An 18,213-nucleotide genomic window follows, 5' to 3' on the forward strand; every position below is an offset into this window, starting at 1 on the left:
TTTAAAGGCAGAATTGGGCTCACACGTGCCAAGGGGAGGGCAGTTTCCCACCTGCCGGTTGGAAGATGGGTGAGGGTAAATGAAGTGGCCGCTCTGTTTCGTTTGGCTGCCAGAAGCCTTGCCTGCTTCCCCTGCCCAAGTTCCTATTCTTGGCTGGCCTCTGGCAGCCTGTCAGCTCAGGAGAGTGGACTCACATCCAGTGCCACCTTGTTAAAGACCAACAGGATATGAGCTTTCCCCCTCCACCAGGTGGCAAAGAGCCTCTCCGTACAATGGGGGTCTGCTTAGGGCTCTGCTAACGGTTCCCCATCACAGTTACTTTTGGCACCAGGGCTCAGTCTAGGGACTAAGGAGCAAAAGTTGCCAACCTAAAACCCATCTGAAGTGGAGAAAGAGAGGGGATAACCATGGCTTATGTGTCATTTCTGTGGTTCCAGTTGGTTCCCCCTTCTGGGATAATGAACTTCTAGTTAAAAGTTTAAATATGTTGCGCTCTGGGGTTTGGGCTCTTTAAAAAAAAATCGCTTGATAAGTCTTAATTTTAGCCTGAATCAGTAGGGAATTATTAAAACTGATAGAGTAAGTGTTCAATGTAGGCCATAGGCTTTGATGTCGATGAGGTGTATTTTATTCTCTACTTTAAAAATCCTCGTTATCTCTCCACTTCATTCCAACTTCGCAAGCCCTGAACTACAGATAAAATGGTACAGTAAGCAATTCTTTCCAAAACCCGTGGGTGGATAAACTGGAGAGCTGAGCCTGCAGCAGAAGACAGCCTGCCCGTCCTCGGTCCCTTCCCCTTTGACTGTGAGGAGGGTGTGAGAGGAAGATGCAGGGGGAAAGCAAAAAGCCAATTCTTAAAAAGAGATCCCGGAAGGATGTGGGAAACGGCAAGCTGATTGACCTGTTCCGTTGTCCTGGTAAATTGGTGAGAACTGATTTATTAAGGAAGTGGCATTACAAGTCCGACTGCGAATCATAGAAGAGTTGGAAGGGACCTCCAGGGCCATCTAGTCCAACCCCTTGCACAATGCAGGAAATTCACAAACACCTCCCCCTAAATTCACAGGATCCATATAGCCTCTGTTGAAAAACCTCCAAGGAAGGTGTAGTGTATTGTGCGTTAGTAAAGAACCGCGTGGCCATGCAGCAGAGATTCCCCCTGGTCACTCGGCAAAGCGCGCGAAAGGACTCCGCCAATCAAGATCAGTGGCGGGAAGTTTGACTGGCCAGGATTGGCCTGGGCCAGCTGGGGGGCCGTTCCGGGCTGTGTGTATATAAAGCGGGTCCCGGCCCGCGTTGCCTGTTCTGTTGTGATGTACCATCCATTAAAGCATGTTGCCTTCAACATGTCTCGTCTCTGAGTACATTACAGAAGGAGAGCCCACCACCTCCCAAAGAGGAAGCCTGCCCCTCTGAAGAAATGCTCTGTCAGGAAGTTCTTCCTAATGTTGAGCCGGAAACTCTTTTGATTTAATTGCAACCCGTTGATTTTGGTCCGATCTTCTGGCCCCACCTTCTGGAGAAGGAATCGGCATGGCTTTTGCAGAAGGAAGTCATGCCTTACCAACTTTTGGAAGTTGTTTGAGAGGAGTTTTAACAAACATGTGCACTGGAGAGATCTGGATGTGTCTGTGTGGACTCCCAAAAGGCTTTTGCAAGGCCCCTCACCAAAGAATGCTATATAAATCTGGTGGTCATAGGGTGTGTCATGCCTCAGTGCTTTGCATGCAGAAGGTCCCAGTCTCAGTTTCTGGTGGCATCTCCATTTCAAAGGACTAGGCTGTAGGTGGTATGAAAGGCCTCCCCCACCCAAAATTCTCTACAGCTGCTGCCAGTCAGAGCAGGCAAGACTAAGGTGAGGCTCCCAGGCCGCAGTTTGGCCACCCCTGGCATACACTCGAGAGTTCTGGAAGAACTCAAAGGTGAACTTTTGGATCTCCTGACAAAAATATGCAGTCTATCATTAAAATTTGCCTCCATTCCTGAGGACTGGAAGGTAGCTAATATAACCTGCATCTTTTAAAAAAGGCTCCAGAGAGATATGGAATCCGTTATTAAAGTCAAAATTAGTAGGAGCATTGCTAAACAAAAGCTATTGAGGAGAATCAACATGAATTCCGTAAGGGAAGATCATATCTCACTAGCCTTTTAGAGTTAATTGAGAGGATAAACAGACATGTGGACAAGGGGGACCCAACAGATGTTGTTTACCTGGACTTCCAGAAAGTTTTTGATAAAGTTGCACATCAAAGGCTCCTAAGTAAACTCAACAGTTGTGGGATAAAGCAGGGTAGCTCTCCAGATGTTTTTTGCCTTCAACTCCCATCAGCCCCAGCCATTGGCCATGCTGGGGCTGATGGGAGTTGTAGGCAAAAAACATCTGGAGAGCTACCGTTGGCCACCCCTGGGATAAAGGGACAAGTCCTCTTGTGGAATAAAAACTGGTTAATAAACAGGAAACAGAGAATGGGTATAAACTGACAGGTTCACAGTGGAAGGAGGTAAGCAGTGCTCAGTGCTCTGTCTGATGCTTTTTAACATGTTCATTAATGATTTGGAGTTGAAAGAGGTTCAGCGTGGGCAAGTGCAAAGGAATGCACATCGGAGCAAAATATCCTGACTATAAATACACATTGATGTGGCTCGAACTGGTGGAGTCTGACAAGGAGAGACATCGTGGAGTCGTGGTAGAGAACTCTCTGCAAATGTTGACTTAGTGTATGACAGTAATACAAAAGGCACATGCTATGTTGGGGGTTATTAGGAAGAGAACTGAAAACAGATCAGCCAGTATCATATTCCACCGTCTCAACTATGGAATCCGTTAGCGAAGGAAGTGGTGAGCTCCTCCTTTAAGCAACACAGGTCAGAGATGTTCTGGGCTGATCCTGCACTGAGCAGGGAGCTGGACTAGATGGCCAACTTTGTGATTCCACAATTCTATAATTTTTTGTTGTTCAGTCGCACATCTGAGTCCAATTCTTTGCGACCCCACGGACCAAGTCCCGCCAGGCCCTCCTGTCTTCCACCATCCTCCGGAGTCTGCTCAAATTCGTGTTTGTTACATCAGTAACGCTGTCCAGCCGTCTCCTCTTTTGCTGTCCCCTTCTTCTTTTGCCGTCTGTCTTTCTCAGCATCAGGGTCTTCTCCAGGGAGGGCTCCCTTCTCATTGGGTGGCCAAACAAGAACATGTTGGGCAGTCAATGAAATTAATGAGCAGTAAGCTTAGAACCGATCAAAGGAAGTCCTTCTTCACCCAAAGGGTAATTAACATGTGGAATGCACTGCCACAGGAAGTGGTAGTGGCTACAAGGATAGAAAGCTTCAAGAGGGGATTGGATAAAAATATGGAGCAGAGGCCAATGAATGGCTATTAGCCGTAAGGTATGATGTTTCTGGGGCAGTGAGGTTCTGGATTCTTGGCGCTTGGGGAGCCACAGTGGGATAGCTTCTGCAGTTCTGGCCCTGCTGGTGGACCTCCTGATGGCACCTGGGTTTTGGCCCATTGTGTGACACAGAGTGTTGGACTGGAGGAGCCACTGGCCTGATCCAACATGGCTTCTCTTATGTTCTTATGTGACACAGAGTGTTGGACTGGATGACCCATTGTCCTGATTCAACATGGCTTCTCTCATGTTCTTAAGAGCAGAGGTCCATGAGTGGCTATTACTCACAAGGTCTATGGAACACTCTGTCTGGGGCAGTGATACTCTGTATCCTTGGTGCTTGGGGGGCAACAGTGGGAGGGCTTCTAGAGTTCTGGCCCTGCTGGTAGACCTCCTGATGGCACCTGGGTTTTGGCCCGTGTGTGACACAGAGTGTTGGACTGGATGGCCTGATCCAGAATGGCTTCTCTTATGTTCTTATGTGATACAGAGTGTGGGACTGGAGGGGCCATTGGCCTGATCCAGAATGGCTTCTCTTATGTTCTTATGTGATACAGAGTGTTGGACTGGATGGCCCATTGGCCTGATCCAGAATGGCTTCTCTTATGTTCTTATGAGATACAGAGTGTTGGACTGGATGGCCCATTGGCCTGATCCAAAATGGCTTCTCTTATGTTCTTGTGAGAGTGAGCAACAGTAGGGCAAAGGAAGTTTGGTGTAGGCGAGTCAGTCCTAAACTTCAGAATATTCCTTGATGGGGTCTAAATGGACAATGACTGACTTGGAAAAGAGATGTTGAAACCATAACAGATTGTTGAGTGAAAGTGTTGACTGGATGAACTGCAGCATCACCATATCTGAAGTTATGCACTAGGAATTATTACAGTAGTGATTACAAAGAGGCAGTGAGTATAATGCTCCTGTTTGAATCTGTGATGTCGGAGACTGTACAGTTCTGGATGCCTCATCTCAAAGGCAACAATGCATGGGATGGAGAAAGTGGAGTAAGTCCTTTTCTCCCTTTCTCACAATACGAGAACTCATGGACATTCAATGAAATTGCTGAGCAGTCGGGTTAGAATGAATAAAAGGAAGTACTTCATCACCCACATGGAATTCACTGCCACGGGAGCTGGTGGCAGCTGCCAGCATAGCCAGCTTCAAGAGGGGATGGGATCAACATCTGGAGCAGAGGTCCATCAGTGGCTATTAGCCACAGCATATTGATGGAACTCCCTGTCTGGAGCAGCGATGCTCTGTATTCTTGGTGCTTGGGGGGGGGGGCGTGGGAGGGCTTCTAGTGTCCCATCCCCACTGGTGGACCTCCTGATGGCACCTGGGGGTTTTTGGCCACTGCGTGACACAGAGTGTTGGACTGGATGGGCCATTGGCCTGATCCAACGTGGCTTCTCTTAAGTTCTTATGTCTGGGGCAGAGATGCTCTGTACTCTTGGTGCTTGGGGGGAGCAACAGTGGGAGGGCTTCTAGTGTCCTGGCCCCACTGGTGGACCTCCTGATGGCCCCTGGTTTTTTTGGCCACTGTGTGACACCGAGTGTTGGACTGGATGGGCCACTGGCCTGATCCAACATGGCTTCTCTTATGTTCTTATGTCTAGGGCAGAGATGCTCTGTATCCTTGGTGCTTGGGGGGGGGCACAGTGGGAGGGCTTCTAGTGTCCTGGCCCCACTGATGGACCTCCTGATGGCACCTGGGGGGTTTTGGCCACTGCGTGACACAGAGTGTTGGACTGGATGGGCCATTGGCCTGATCCAACATGGCTTCTCTTACGTTCTTAATATGGAGTTGGAAGAGGTGCAGAAAAGGCAACTGATTGCCTTGTCCACAAGGAAAAGAGTCTGGGGTTTTTCAGTTTAGAAAGATGACCACTCAGGGGGTGGGGTTTGGTAGAAGTTTAATGAATTATGCACAGTGTGGAGAAAATGCTGTTTCTGCTCCCCCCCCCCCCCCCCAAAAAAAAAAAAAAGATTCTGGAACTTGGGGACACCCGGTGAAATCCATGGACAGTAGAGTCAGTATGCACCAATGGAAGCATTAATGCAGCGCACAGATATGCTGTGGAAGGGGCTCTTTGTTTTAGGCAGCTTTCAAAGATTCATGGAAAAGAGTTCCTTCAGTCACGGTGGCAGAAGGGGCTTCCAGGTGAGGAGGAAGCAGCGCACCTCGGGATGCCAGTGGCCAGGGGTAGCAGCAGGGGCAACGTTTGCCCTCCAAGGCTCTGCTGGGGGTCTCTCAGGGCCCCCCATCAGCTGCTCAAGGGGAACAAGAAGGCAGCTTCATATGTCCATATGTTGGACTTCACAGGCCATTGGCTGCTCCCAGCTGGGCTCTTTGCCCTGTGTGCAGGACAGGCCTCCGGTTGCCAGCCTCCTGGTGGTGGCTGGAGATCTCTCTCTATTAAAACTGATCTCCAGGTGACAAAAATAAGAACAAATATGAACACATGAAGCTGCCTTCTATTGAATCAGACCCCCCCGGGTCCATCCAAGTCAGTCTTGTCTACTCAGACTGGCAGCGGCTCTCCGGGGTCTCAAGCGGAGGTTTTCACGCCTATTTGGCTGGACCCTTTTGAGTTGGAGATGCCGGAAATTGAACCTGGGACCTTCTGCTTACCAAGCAGATGCTCTGCCACTGAGCCACAGCCCCATTCATGGCTCTCCAGGGTCTCCAGCTGAGGTTTTTCATGCCTACTTGCCTGGACCCTTTTTAGTTGGAGATGCTGGGGATTGAACCTGGGACCTGCTGCTTACCAAGCAGATGCTCTACCACTCAGCCACCGTCCCTCCCAAAAGAAGACATAGGTATGAACATATGAAGCTGCTTTATACTGAATCAGACCCCCTGGGCCCATCAAAGTCAGTCTTGTCTCCTCAGACTGGCAGTGGCTCTCCAGGGTCTCAAGCGGAGGTTTTTCATGCCTACTTGCCTAGACCCTTTTGAATTGGAGATGCTGGGAATTGAGTTGCAATAAAAAAGGCCAACGCCATGCAGGGAATTATTAGGAAAGGAATTGAAAACAAATCAGCCAGTATCATAATGCCCCTGTATAAATCGATGGTGCGGTCTCATTTGGAGTACTGTGTGCAGTTCTGGTCGCCGCACCTCAAAAAGGATATTATAGCATTGGAGAAAGTCCAGAGAAGGGCAACTAGAATGATTAAAGGGCTGGAGCACTTTCCCTATGAAGAAAGGTTGAAACGCTTGGGACTCTTTAGCTTGGAGAAACGTCGACTGCGGGGTGACATGATAGAGGTTTACAAGATAATGCATGGGATGGAGAAAGTAGAGAAAGAAGTACTTTTCTCCCTTTCTCAGAATACAAGAACTCGTGGGCATTCGATGAAATTGCTGAGCAGAAAGGTTAAAACGGATAAAAGGAAGTACTTCTTCACCCAAAGGGTGATTAACATGTGGAATTCACTGCCACAGGAGGTGGTGGCGGCCACAAGTATAGCCACCTTCAAGAGGGGTTTAGATAAAAATATGGAACACAGGTCCATCAGTGGCTATTAGCCACAGTGTATGTGTGTATATAAAATTTTCTGCCACTGTGTGACACAGAGTGTTGGACTTGATGGGCCGTTGGCCTGATCCAACATGGCTTCTCTTATGTTCTTATGAACCTGGAACCTTCTGCTTACCAAGCAGATGTACTACTATTGAGCCACCATCCTTCCTTAACATTTATGAAGCTGCCTTCTACTGAATCAGACCCCCCTTGGTCCATCAAAGTCAGTCTTGTCTACTCAGACTGGCAGCGGCTCTCCATGGTCTCAAGCTTAGGTTTTTCACACCTGCTTGCCTGGACCCTTTTTAGTTGGAGATGCCAGGGATTGAACCTGGGACCTTCTGCTTATCAAGCAGATGCTCTACCACTGAGCCACCGTCCCTCCCTAACACATATGAAGCTGCCTTCTACTGAATCCGACCCTCCTGAGTCCATCAAAGTCAGTCTTGTCTACTCAGACTGGCAGCGGCTCTCCAGGGTCTCAAGCGGAGGTTTTTCACACCTACTTGCATGGACCCTTTTTAGTTGGAGATGCTGGGGATTGAACCCGGGACCTTCTCCTTAGCAAGCAGATGCTCTACCACTGAGCCACAGCCCCATTCATGGCTCTCCAGGGTCTCCAACTGAGGTTTTTCACGCCTACTTGCCTGGACCCTTTTGAGTTGGAGATGCCGGAGATTGAACCTGGGACCTTCTGCTTACCAAGCAGATGCTCTACCACTGGGCCACAGCCCCATTCATGGCTCTCCACGGTCTCCAGCTGAGGTTTTTCATGCCTATTTGCCTGGACCCTTTTTAGTTGGAGATGCCGGGAATTGAACCTGGGACCTTCTGCTTATCAAGCAGATGCTCTACCACTGAGCCACCGTCCCTCCCTAACACATATGAAGCTGCCTTCTACTGAATCGGACCCTCCTGAGTCCATCAAAGTCAGTCTTGTCTACTCAGACTGGCAGCGGCTCTCCAGGGTCTCAAGCGGAGGTTTTTCACACCTACTTTCATGGACCCTTTTTAGTTGGAGATGCCGGGGATTGAACCTGGGACCTTCTGCTTCCCAAGCAGATGCTCTACCACTGAGCCACAGCCCCATTCATGGCTCTCCAGGGTCTCCAGCTGAGGTTTTTCATGCCTATTTGCCTGGACCCTTTTTAGTTGGAGATGCCGGGGATTGAACCTGGGACCTTCTGCTTCCCAAGCAGATGCTCTACCACTCAGCCACAGCCCCATTCATGGCTCTCCAGGGTCTCCAGCTGAGGTTTTTTCATGCCTACTTGCCTGGACCCTTTTAGTTGGAGATGCCGGGGATTGAACCTGGAACCTTCTGCTTCCCAAGCAGATGCTCTGCCACTGAGCCACCGTCCCTCCTGTCTTCACCTGGAGAAAATGTCCACTTTGGAAGCTGAACTCTATGGCCTTGTGCCTCCCCCCCTCAGTCTTCACCCCCAAAATCTCCAGGTATTTTTCACCCGGGACCTGGCAGCCCTCCAGTAGTGCGTGGGTTAGCACACATGGGGGCTGAGGAGGGGCAGGATGTCCCTGGGGAGGGTCACTGGGGTTGCGCTTGTATAAGAAGCTCACCAGGCAACCCCCACTGGGCTAGGCTATAATTGGGCTGTGTGTGTGTGATTGGATGCATTTTGCCTTTGGCCACCAGCCCCCAAGCTTCTGGTTGGTGACATTTTTGCGAAGGGGCGCTTGGTCATGAGCCTTGCACTGGGGGCTTGTTCTAGAGCCCCCCCCCCCATTGTGGCTCATTACACCAGCCAAAACACACTTCCTGTGCTCAAGTTCTTCTGCTGGAGTGGCATCTTGGCAGCGAATGCCACAGTGGGTGGAAAGCAGGTGATGAAAGAGTCTGGGTGGGAATGGGGAGGGCTGTTTAGTTTTTGCTGTGATGCGACTGTAATGAGCCCCGGCCCCTGTGCCCGGCCTCCCCTCCCTCTCTGAGGAGGCGTGGGGGAGCTGGCTGCGAAGGCCGCCACACATCGCTCCGCTCTCTCTCTCTCTCCGTGCAGCGTGGTGTCAGCCAGAGCCAGCTCAGCTCTGCCGCCTGCTCTTCTCTCCTCTCTTCAGAGCAGCGTGTTGCTTTTTGCCAGACTGGTTCCATCTATTGTGGGGCGGGGGAGCAGTCCCTGAATGGGGAGGCAGCTGAAAGGACTGTTTCCAGCCTGGGAGGGCTGAGGACAGAGGGGGAGGGCATGGGGCGGGGGGTTCCAGCAGCAGTGGCAATCCGGACCCAGTGGACGGAGGAGCAGAAGTGAGAAGAGCCACACGGGGGCTTTCTCTGCTTCCCAAGGAGAGTGCCAAAGAGAGGGATGAAGTTGAGCCGCTGCCGCTGCTTGGAGAAGGGATGGGTGCCACGGAGCCCAGCGGAGCCCTTCGTCCCTCGAGGGAGGCGTCCTAAGCACCAGCTCCAGGATTGGATCGCTCCATCCTTGGGTTTCTCCATTTTGCTTTCCCCGTGGGATTTCTGGACAGCTCCTCATTTTCAGCCATGTCCTCAACTTTGGCTCTTCCACTGTTGAAAGACCCCAGAACTGGCTACTTCCTGCACCAGACTTCCTCGCAGCGTGGGGCAGCTTTTGGCCCCCCCAGATCAGGTCTTCTTCATGCCGGGCGAGGGAGCAATTAGATTCTCTAGCTCATCTTTGATCCCCCCCAAGTTCCCTTTTAGCTTGAATCTCTGTGTTTTTTTTCTTTTTTGTTTAAGGCTGCAAGGTAAGTTCCAATCTGGTCACCGCACCTCAAAAAGGATATTATAGCATTTGAGAAAGTCCAGAAAAGGGCAACTAGAATGATTAAAGGGTTTCCCTATGAAGAAAGGTTAAAAAACTTGGGGCTCTTTAGCTTGGGGAAATGTTGGCTGCGGGGTGACATGATAGAGGTTTGCAAGATTATGCATGGGATGGAGAAAGTAGAGAAAGAAGGACTTTTCTGCCTTTCTCACAATGTAAGAACTCGTGGGCATTCAATGAAATTGCTGAGAAGTTGGGTTAGAACGGATAAAAGGAAGTCCTTCTTCACCCAAAGGGTGATTAGCATGTGGAATTCACTGCCACAGGAGGTGGAGGCGGCTACAAGCATAGCCAGCTTCAAGAGGGGATTGGATAAAAATATGGAGCAGAGGTCCATCAGTGGCTATCAGCCACAGTATGTATATATAATTTGGCCCCTGTGTGACACAGAGTGTTGGACTGAATGGGCCATTGGCCTGATCCAACAGGGCTTCTCCTATGTTCTTATGTAATTGCAAACCTGCTGCTGAAGTCTGACTGTTCCAAGGAGCAGGGGACCATATGAGCGGAGGGGGGCAACAGGGTTTCCTTGAATGCTCGCAGGTGTGTCTGTAGGCATGGGCTGTAGGCACCTGCCAGTTATTTCGGTTGGAATTTAGCATCTCAGAGGTCGAGTTGGCAGAATTTCTAATCCACAGTTGTGGCTCTCTTCACGGGCGCGTGGCTCAGGAGGCTGTTCCGTTTTGTCTCTTCGAGCAGCTCCGCTAACCGAGCGAGCAAGAAAAGGTTAAAGGTGAAGGTGGGCAGTGTTTCTGCTCCTGGCTGCCACTTCTGTCTGGGGGGGGTCGGGGTCAGACCACCAAGTGCCTCACAGGTCCCTTTCCTGCTCTTGGCTGCTTTGGCAAAGTCCAACGTGGGTGTCTTTCCCAGCACAAACTATCCCTGCAGGGCAAGGGATGCCTGACCACTGTGCCAGTTGAGAAGTGCTGCAATAGGGAGCCGGAGGCATGGGTGTTGCCTGCTGTCCCATCACCCCCCCTTTGTGAACTTCCTGGGTAGGAGGAATGACCAGAGGGAGCTGAGAGGAGGAAGAGCTGGAGAGAGGAGGTGGGGATACAGGCGGTGGGCAGAGCGCGCAGCTGGGCTGAGGTTGGCCTCTATTTTCCATCACCCAGACAGGGTGGGATCATTTACATGGGACAACCTGCGCCCCCATCCACACACACACACACCCTTGCCCGGAAAGGGCAATGTTTTCTGGAGAGGGGAGGTTGCGACCCCCTGCCGGTGAAGATGGACACCCTGTCCCTCAAAGGGCTCTCTGAGCACAGCCCCTGTCAGGCACTCTCTGTCCAGAGCCGTCACCAGCTTGTAAACAGGTTCTGTTGTCTTACGCTTGACTGTTCGGTAGCATGGACCTCAAAACCAGCACGCTGGCATCCGAGGCCAGGCTATCCGCAAGCACTTCACTGGGTGTAGGGGGTGGCGGGGTCACTAGAAGCTGCTCTTCACGGCAGCCTTTAATTGCCTGAGATCCCAGGCTCTGTTGTCTGTCATCCTTTGGTCCCTGGATTTGGGTTTAGTTTATTTTCTGAGAGGAACCGGCTGATGCTTAAAGTACTTTTAGCTGGCCACTGACTAAAAATTACTGAAGGGCGACAGATAATTGTCTTCCAAACCAACTACATCAGCAAGGAAGTGACATCCCCATCAATGAAGCAATCTGCTTCTTTTTACTTTTATTTTTTTAATTAATTGTTTGAGATACAATATGCCATACATCAGATCCTCACATACTCCAGATTACAACATTTATTTCCGAAGCAACAGTACTTTTCCCTTTTCTGTTTATGTTAAAGAATGATAATTGTTTTATAAGTATATGCATTTACTCTGAACCAAAAATAAAATACTGTTAAGATCCTGTAAATTGAGGGGGAGGTGTTTGTGAGTTTCCTGCATTGTGCAGGGGGTTGGACTAGATGGCCCTGGATGTCCCTTCCAACTCTAGGATTCTAGTTTTTTAAACAGAGGCTAGAGGGCCATCTAACAGCAATGAAGGTCTTGTGAATTTAGGGGGAGGTATTTGTGAGTTTCCTGCATTGTGCAGGGGGTTGGACTAGATGACCCTGGAGGTCCCTTCCAACTCTAGGATTCTATGAACTTCCTGACTGTTAGAGCGATTCCTCAGTGGAACAGGCTTCCTCAGGAGGTGGTGGGCTCTCCTTCCTTGGAGGTTTTTAAACAGAGGCTAGATGGCCATCTGACAGCAATGAGGATCCTGTGAATTCAGGGGGAGGCGATTGTGAGTTTCCTGCATTGTGCAGGGGGTTGGACTAGATGGCCCTGGAGGTCCCTTCCAATTCTAGGATTCTATGAACTTCCTGACTGTTAGAGCGATTCCTCAGTGGAACAGGCTTCCTCAGGAGGTGGTGGGCTCTCCTTCCTTGGTGGTTTTTAAACAGAGGCTAGATGGCCATCTGACAGCAATGAGGATCCTGTGAATTCAGGGGGAGGCGATTGTGAGTTTCCTGCATTGTGCAGGGGGTTGGACTAGATGGCCCTGGAGGTCCCTTCCAACTCTAGGATTCTATGAACTTCCTGACTGTTAGAGCGATTCCTCAGTGGAACAGGCTTCCTCAGGAGGTGGTGGGCTCTCCTTCCTTGGAGGTTTTTAAACAGAGGCTAGATGGCCATCTGACAGCAATGAGGATCCTGTGAATTCAGGGGGAGGCGATTGTGAGTTTCCTGCATTGTGCAGGGTGTTGGACTAGATGGCCCTGGAGGTCCCTTCCAACTCTATGATTCTAAGTGGATTTCAAGTTAATTAATATAAAAAGCCAACTATATTGCCTTTCGATGTGGCAGTTTTAACTTGGTCGCCCCCTCCTTCCATTGCCCTTTCAAAAAAGGGGAGGGGGGAAGCTACTCAGCTGACAGCAGGTTTGTAGCCCTCAGTGTGACTGCAGGGTGAGTGACTTAAGAGTGACAGATTCTCTCCTGACATTTTGATACCAAGTAGTGTTCCTTTTCAAGCACGCCTGTTCCTTGGGCTGCTGACGCTGCATAGAGAAAGACCCAAGCGGGCAGCTGTGTTGGTCTGAAGCAGCTGAACAAAGCAGGAGTCAAGTGGTACCTTTAAGACCAACCAATTTTTATTTAGAACGAAAGCTGACGTTCTAAATAAAAATTGGTTGGTCTTAAAGGTGCCACTTGACTCCTGCTTTGTTCAGCTGCGTAGAGAAAGACGCTTCCTGGACTTTAGAGCCATATTCAGGGCCCCAATCCGTGCCTCCATCTGAAACTCTCACCGCTCCCTTTGCTCTTGGTGTAAGCTGCCTCCGGTGGACCTGCATTTGGCACCTCCTGAGTCCCTTCTTTTCACCAAAATGCAGCTTCCCCCCCCCCCCCCACCCCGGGGTCTTGTGGCACCACACAGACTAGCTGAGTTATTAAAGCAGAAGTTTCTTGGAGCTTGAATCCGCCTTGCCAGGTGCATGAAATAGGTGCTCGCTCAGCAAAATGTATGCGGGAGAGGGGGGTGGGGGACACAATGCAAAATAGAGACTGTGACATTTCAGAAGCAAAGAAGATAAAGGCAGTGACCATTCACACTGGTGGTCACTAAGCTAGATGTGCATGAAGATGTGCATTTAATGCCCGTGAGCGGGGCAAAGAATGTGACCTCTGTGCTCAGCACTTCATCAGTACAGTCAAATGATCTGTCTGTACATTTCACCTCAGCCTCCTCCAAGAAGTCATGGTTCTTTCTTGATATATTTTATCCTCACAGTAACCGTGAGAGGTAGGTTAAGCTAAAAGGGAGAGTCTGGCTTAATGTTGCCCAGACAGCATTCGTGACAAATTCTAATTCAGCATTTTTTCCCCTGTGGCATTTCCTTTTGAAGAATGGTGACTCTTAGTATGAGCAGCAGAAGATGGAAATGTCTTCCCACTGGCTCCTGATTCAGATCCAGATCTGTTTCTCCTTTTGAACCCTGACATGTGTTCTGTGGAGGCAGTGGGAGAGCACGGCCCATGGCCCGTAGCTTGCTGGAGGAGGAGAGGGTAGGTGAACAGGGCCGGAAGACGTGGCTGGCATTATGAGGACCTGTAGTAATAATGTTGGCTGGCTGTCCAGGGGCAGTGACAAGAAACTGGCAGCATCCCACCAGCAACGGGGGATTCTTGCAGGATAGGGGCCTGGAGTAGACCCCATCTGTTAGAGTAGGCGTGTTTGGTGTGTCTGGGCTGCAAGCTTGGGCATTTGGAATAGAAGGCTCCTGGCTCCCGTTCAGAGGGGAGAGATGGTCACGGCTACATAAATTTGCTTTTCCATGTAGAATCATTGATTTGGAAGGGGCTGTAGAGGCCATCTAGTCCACCCCATGGTTTAACGCAGGATCAGCCTAAAACATGCATAGAATCATAGGGTTGGAAGGGACCTCTAGGGTCATCTAGTCCAACCCCCTGCACAATGCAGGAAATTCACAAACACCTCCTAAATTCACAGGATCTTCATTGCTATCAGATGGCCATCCAGCCTCTGTTTAAAAACCTCCAAGGAAGGAGAGCCCATCACCTCCCGAGGAAGCCTGTTCCACTGAGGAATCGCTCTAATGGTCAGGAAGTTCTTCCTGATGTTGAGCCGGAAACTCTTTTGATTTAATTTCAACCCGTTGGTTCTGGTCCTACCTTCTGGGACCACAGAAAACAATTCCACCCCATCCTCTATAGGACAGCCCTTCAAGTACTTGAAGATGGTGATCCTATCACCTCTCAGCTGCCTCCTCTCCAAGCTAAACATCCCCAGCTTCTTCAACCTTTCCTCAGAGGACTTGGTCTCCAGACCCCTCACCATCTTCGTCGCCCTCCTCTGGACCCGTTCCAGCTTGTCTATATCCTTCTTAAAATGTGGTGCCCAAAACTGAACACAATACTCCAGGTGAGGTCCTTCCAGAGCAGAGTAAAGCAACGCCATCACATCACGTGATCAGGACACTACTTCTGCTGATACAGCCCAAAATTGCATTGAAGTTCCCTTTCAAGCCTGCTGAGGAATTTCTTGTGCACGTTTCATCTACTGCCTGAGTTCTGAGATACAAACCCTCCCCTAAATGAGAATCCTCATCCAGTTCTCAGCCTTCCGGGGTCTGCTGAAACTAACACAACATGCTATTTCAGTTCTAACGGCAACGATCAGCCAGTTGGATTTTTTTTGAGGGGGGGGGGGCGGGCGGGGAGAATCAATTTTAAAAACAAATTTTAAAATCAATTTTAAAAACAAACACTCTACCCTCCTCGAGTGTCTTCAGAAGCACCTGTATCCTGGTTGCTGGAGAATTAGAGACATGCCTTTCCAGGCTCCAGGGAAGGTCTAATTGGGAAAGCGGTCCCCCCCCCCCCCCGCCTCCCTGCAAATGCTGTTTGAGGGCCTTGTTGGAAACAGGTTTCGTTCTTGGCGGCTGTAAAAGGGGCTGTGCAAAAATCCCCAGAAACTGCCAGTGCTGTCTCTACAGCATGGAGGGAAGGGCTGCCATGGCAACCTTTCCTTGGTGCTCAGCTGTGAGTTTTTCATCCTTTTGGCTCATGCTTCAGCCTCGCCTTCCTAAGCAAAGTAAGAACACAAGAACTGCCTGGTGGGATCCTGCCCAGTAACCTGCCTCTGACGGAGCAGCTCCCAGGCAGGGTGTGACGCGGGTCTTTCCCCAGGATCGGGTCCCCTGATGGCACGCAGCTCCGCTGAATGTGGAGTTGCTGTTTAGCTGCTCCTCTGTTGGTTTACTGATTCTAGTGTTTATGTAAAAAGGGAATGGCTCAGGAAGTCAGTTTTATAAAGTGAACAGGAGTGCAAGTATTGTCTAGGAATCTCTAGGCAGTCTGGGAGGGACGGTGGCTCAGTGGTAGAGAATCTGCTTGGTAAGCAGAAAGTCCCAGGATCAATCCCCGGCATCTCCAACTAAAAAGGGTCCAGGCAAGTAGGCGTGAAAAACCTCAGCTTGAGACCCTGGAGAGCCTCTGCCAGTCTGAGTAGAAAAGACGGACTTTAGGGAGGGATGGTGGCTCAGTGGTAGAGCATCTGCTTGGTAAGCAGAAAGTCCCAGGTTCAATCCCTGGCATCTCCAACTAAAAAGGGTCCAGGCAAGTAGGTGTGAAAAACCTCCGCTTGAGACCCTGGAGAGCTGCTGCCAGTCTGAGTAGACAATACTGACTTTGATGGACTGAGGAGGGTTTGATTCAGTGGAAGGCAGTTTCATAGGTTCATATGTTCAGTCTTCATTGCATTGCTTTTTGTATATATCATACAGTTGCGTTGCCCTGTTCTCCTGTCTTTTAATCCCACTTTCTTATATTACTTTATAATCCTGCTTTATTATATGAATTACTCCATTTTCTAGTTCATCTAATTTTGTAAACCGAGTTTTTATGTCATTGTTTGTCGTACGTGTTCTGTCTCTGTTGCCTTGTTTCTAATCGTATAATTTTCCTTGAATCTCAGTGAGAAGGGAAGACTAGCAATGAAATAGGTGTTTGTTGGATGTAATAAATAAAATAAGTATTTGTTCAATCTCCAAGACCGCTAAGAAAAACTCAAATAGCACCAATTAAGATCACAGCAAAAGCAAGTACCCACAATGCAAAAACTATATAGGGAGGGAGAGATAAGTTGGCAGCAAAGTGATTTTATTTTTAAAAAGGTAACAACAGGCACAGACATGACTCATGGCCTATCTAAGGTGGGTCTGGCTGAGCAAAAGTGACTGGCTGTGGATCACCCAGCTGGGGATTTGATCTGTGTATGTTTCTAGCCCTGCATGAGCCTCGCAAAGATAACACACGGGCCTTTCTCCTCCAGGCAAAACATGCCCAGGGTTGTAGAGACCTTTGCTCATACATCGTATATTTCAGACCCCCGGCCAACTTTGTGGCCTCCCTCTGAACCTGTTGAGTGACTGGCCTACATCAGTGCAGCAGCCAGAATTCACAAGACTCAGTATTCCAGGCAATGTCCAGCTAGCAAGGAACGTATGTGTGTGAAGCTCTGTCAGGTTGCTTCCAACTTACGGCGCCCGATGACTTCTGAAACGTCCTCTTGTGAACGGCCTTGCTCAGGACTTGCAAACTGAAGGCCGTGGCTTCTTTGGTGGACTCCATCCACCTCCTGTTGGGTCTTCTCTTTTCCTTCTGCCTTCACCTTTTCCTTCAATTTTCCCCATCATTATTGTCGTTTCCAGGGAGTCTTTGTCTCCTCATAAGGTGATCATAGCTTTAGCCATTTGAGCTTCTAGGGAGAACTGAGGCTTGATTTGATCTAGAGCCCAAATATTAGCCCACAGTATCCTCCAACTCTTCCACAAAACCACATTTCAAATGAATCAACTTTCTTCTTGTCAGCTTTCTTGACTGTCTGATTTTCACATCCATATATAATAACGGGTAACACTGCGGCATGGATTAACTTGATCTTGGTCACCAGAAACACGTCCTCACACGTAAGAATCTTTTCTAGCTTCTTCATTGCTACCTACCCCAGTCGCAGTCTTCTTCTGATTTCTTGGTTACGGCCTCCCTTTTGATTGATGATTGAGCAAGGAATAAAAAAATATTTAATAATTTCAGTTTCTTCTTCCACCTTAAAAATGTGTAATTTCTCATTACTCATTACTCTTGTCTTCTTGGTATTCTTCTCTAATGCTGCTTTGGCTCTTTCTCCTTCGTCTTTCATCAGTAGTTGTTTCAGGTCTTTACTATTTTCTGCCAGCAATGTGGTGGTATCTGCAAATCTCAAATTAGAATCATAGAATCATGGCGTTGGAAGGGTCATCTAGTCCAACCCCCTGCTCTCTCTCGGCTTGACTTCGCGAACGAAGATTTAAGAAGGGTGCAATAGTCCACGTCTGCTGCAGGCTCGCTGGTGGCTGACAGCAACCAACCCCCTACACAATGCAGTAAATTCACAAATACCTCCCCCTATTCACAGGATAGCGGCCCCATGGCGCAGAGTGGTAAAGCAGCAGTACTGCAGTACTGTGTTCTGAACTCTCTGCTCACGAACTGAGTTATATCCCAGCGAAAGCTGGTTCAGGTAGCCGGCCCGAGGTTGACTCAGCCTTCCATCCTTCTGAGGTCGGTCAAAGGAGTACCCAGCTTGCTGGGGGGAAAGTGTAAAAGACTGGGGAAGCCAACGACAAACCATCCCATAAAGTCTGCCATGAAAACGTTGTGAAAGCAACGTCACCCCAGAGTCGGAAATGACTGGCGCTTGCACAGGGGACCTTTCCTTTCCTCAGAAGTCAGATGTGGCCCTGTGGAGCAGAGTGGTAAAGCAGCAGTACTGCAGTACTGTGGTCTGAACTCTCTGCTCACGACCTGAGTTCGATTCCAGAAGAATCTGGATTCAGGTAGCCGGCTCCAGGTTGACTCAGCCTTCCATCCTTCCGAGATCGGTCAAATTAGTCCCCAGCTTGCTGGGGGGAAAGTGTAGATGACTGGGGAAGCCAATGGCAAACCACCCCGTAAAAAGTCTGCCATGAAAACGTTGTGAAAGCAACGTCACCCCAG

The 18,213-nt window shown here is 49.5% G+C and overlaps 1 protein-coding gene and 2 non-coding genes across 3 annotated transcripts in view; 1 reads left to right on the forward strand and 2 right to left on the reverse strand.

Moving 5' to 3' along the window:
* The window catches only part of UNC13B (unc-13 homolog B), a 294,094-nt gene that overhangs the window by 116,126 nt on the left and 159,755 nt on the right, over positions 1–18,213 (forward strand). The window lies entirely within an intron of this gene.
* TRNAI-GAU (transfer RNA isoleucine (anticodon GAU)) lies at positions 7,227–7,293 on the reverse strand. The gene has a single exon. It is a non-coding gene; the product is annotated as a tRNA-Ile (tRNA).
* On the reverse strand, positions 7,443–7,514 carry TRNAS-GCU (transfer RNA serine (anticodon GCU)). The gene has a single exon. It is a non-coding gene; the product is annotated as a tRNA-Ser (tRNA).

Source organism: Heteronotia binoei, chromosome 4, assembly GCF_032191835.1.
Source record: "Heteronotia binoei isolate CCM8104 ecotype False Entrance Well chromosome 4, APGP_CSIRO_Hbin_v1, whole genome shotgun sequence".
Taxonomy (NCBI): domain Eukaryota; kingdom Metazoa; phylum Chordata; class Lepidosauria; order Squamata; family Gekkonidae; genus Heteronotia; species Heteronotia binoei.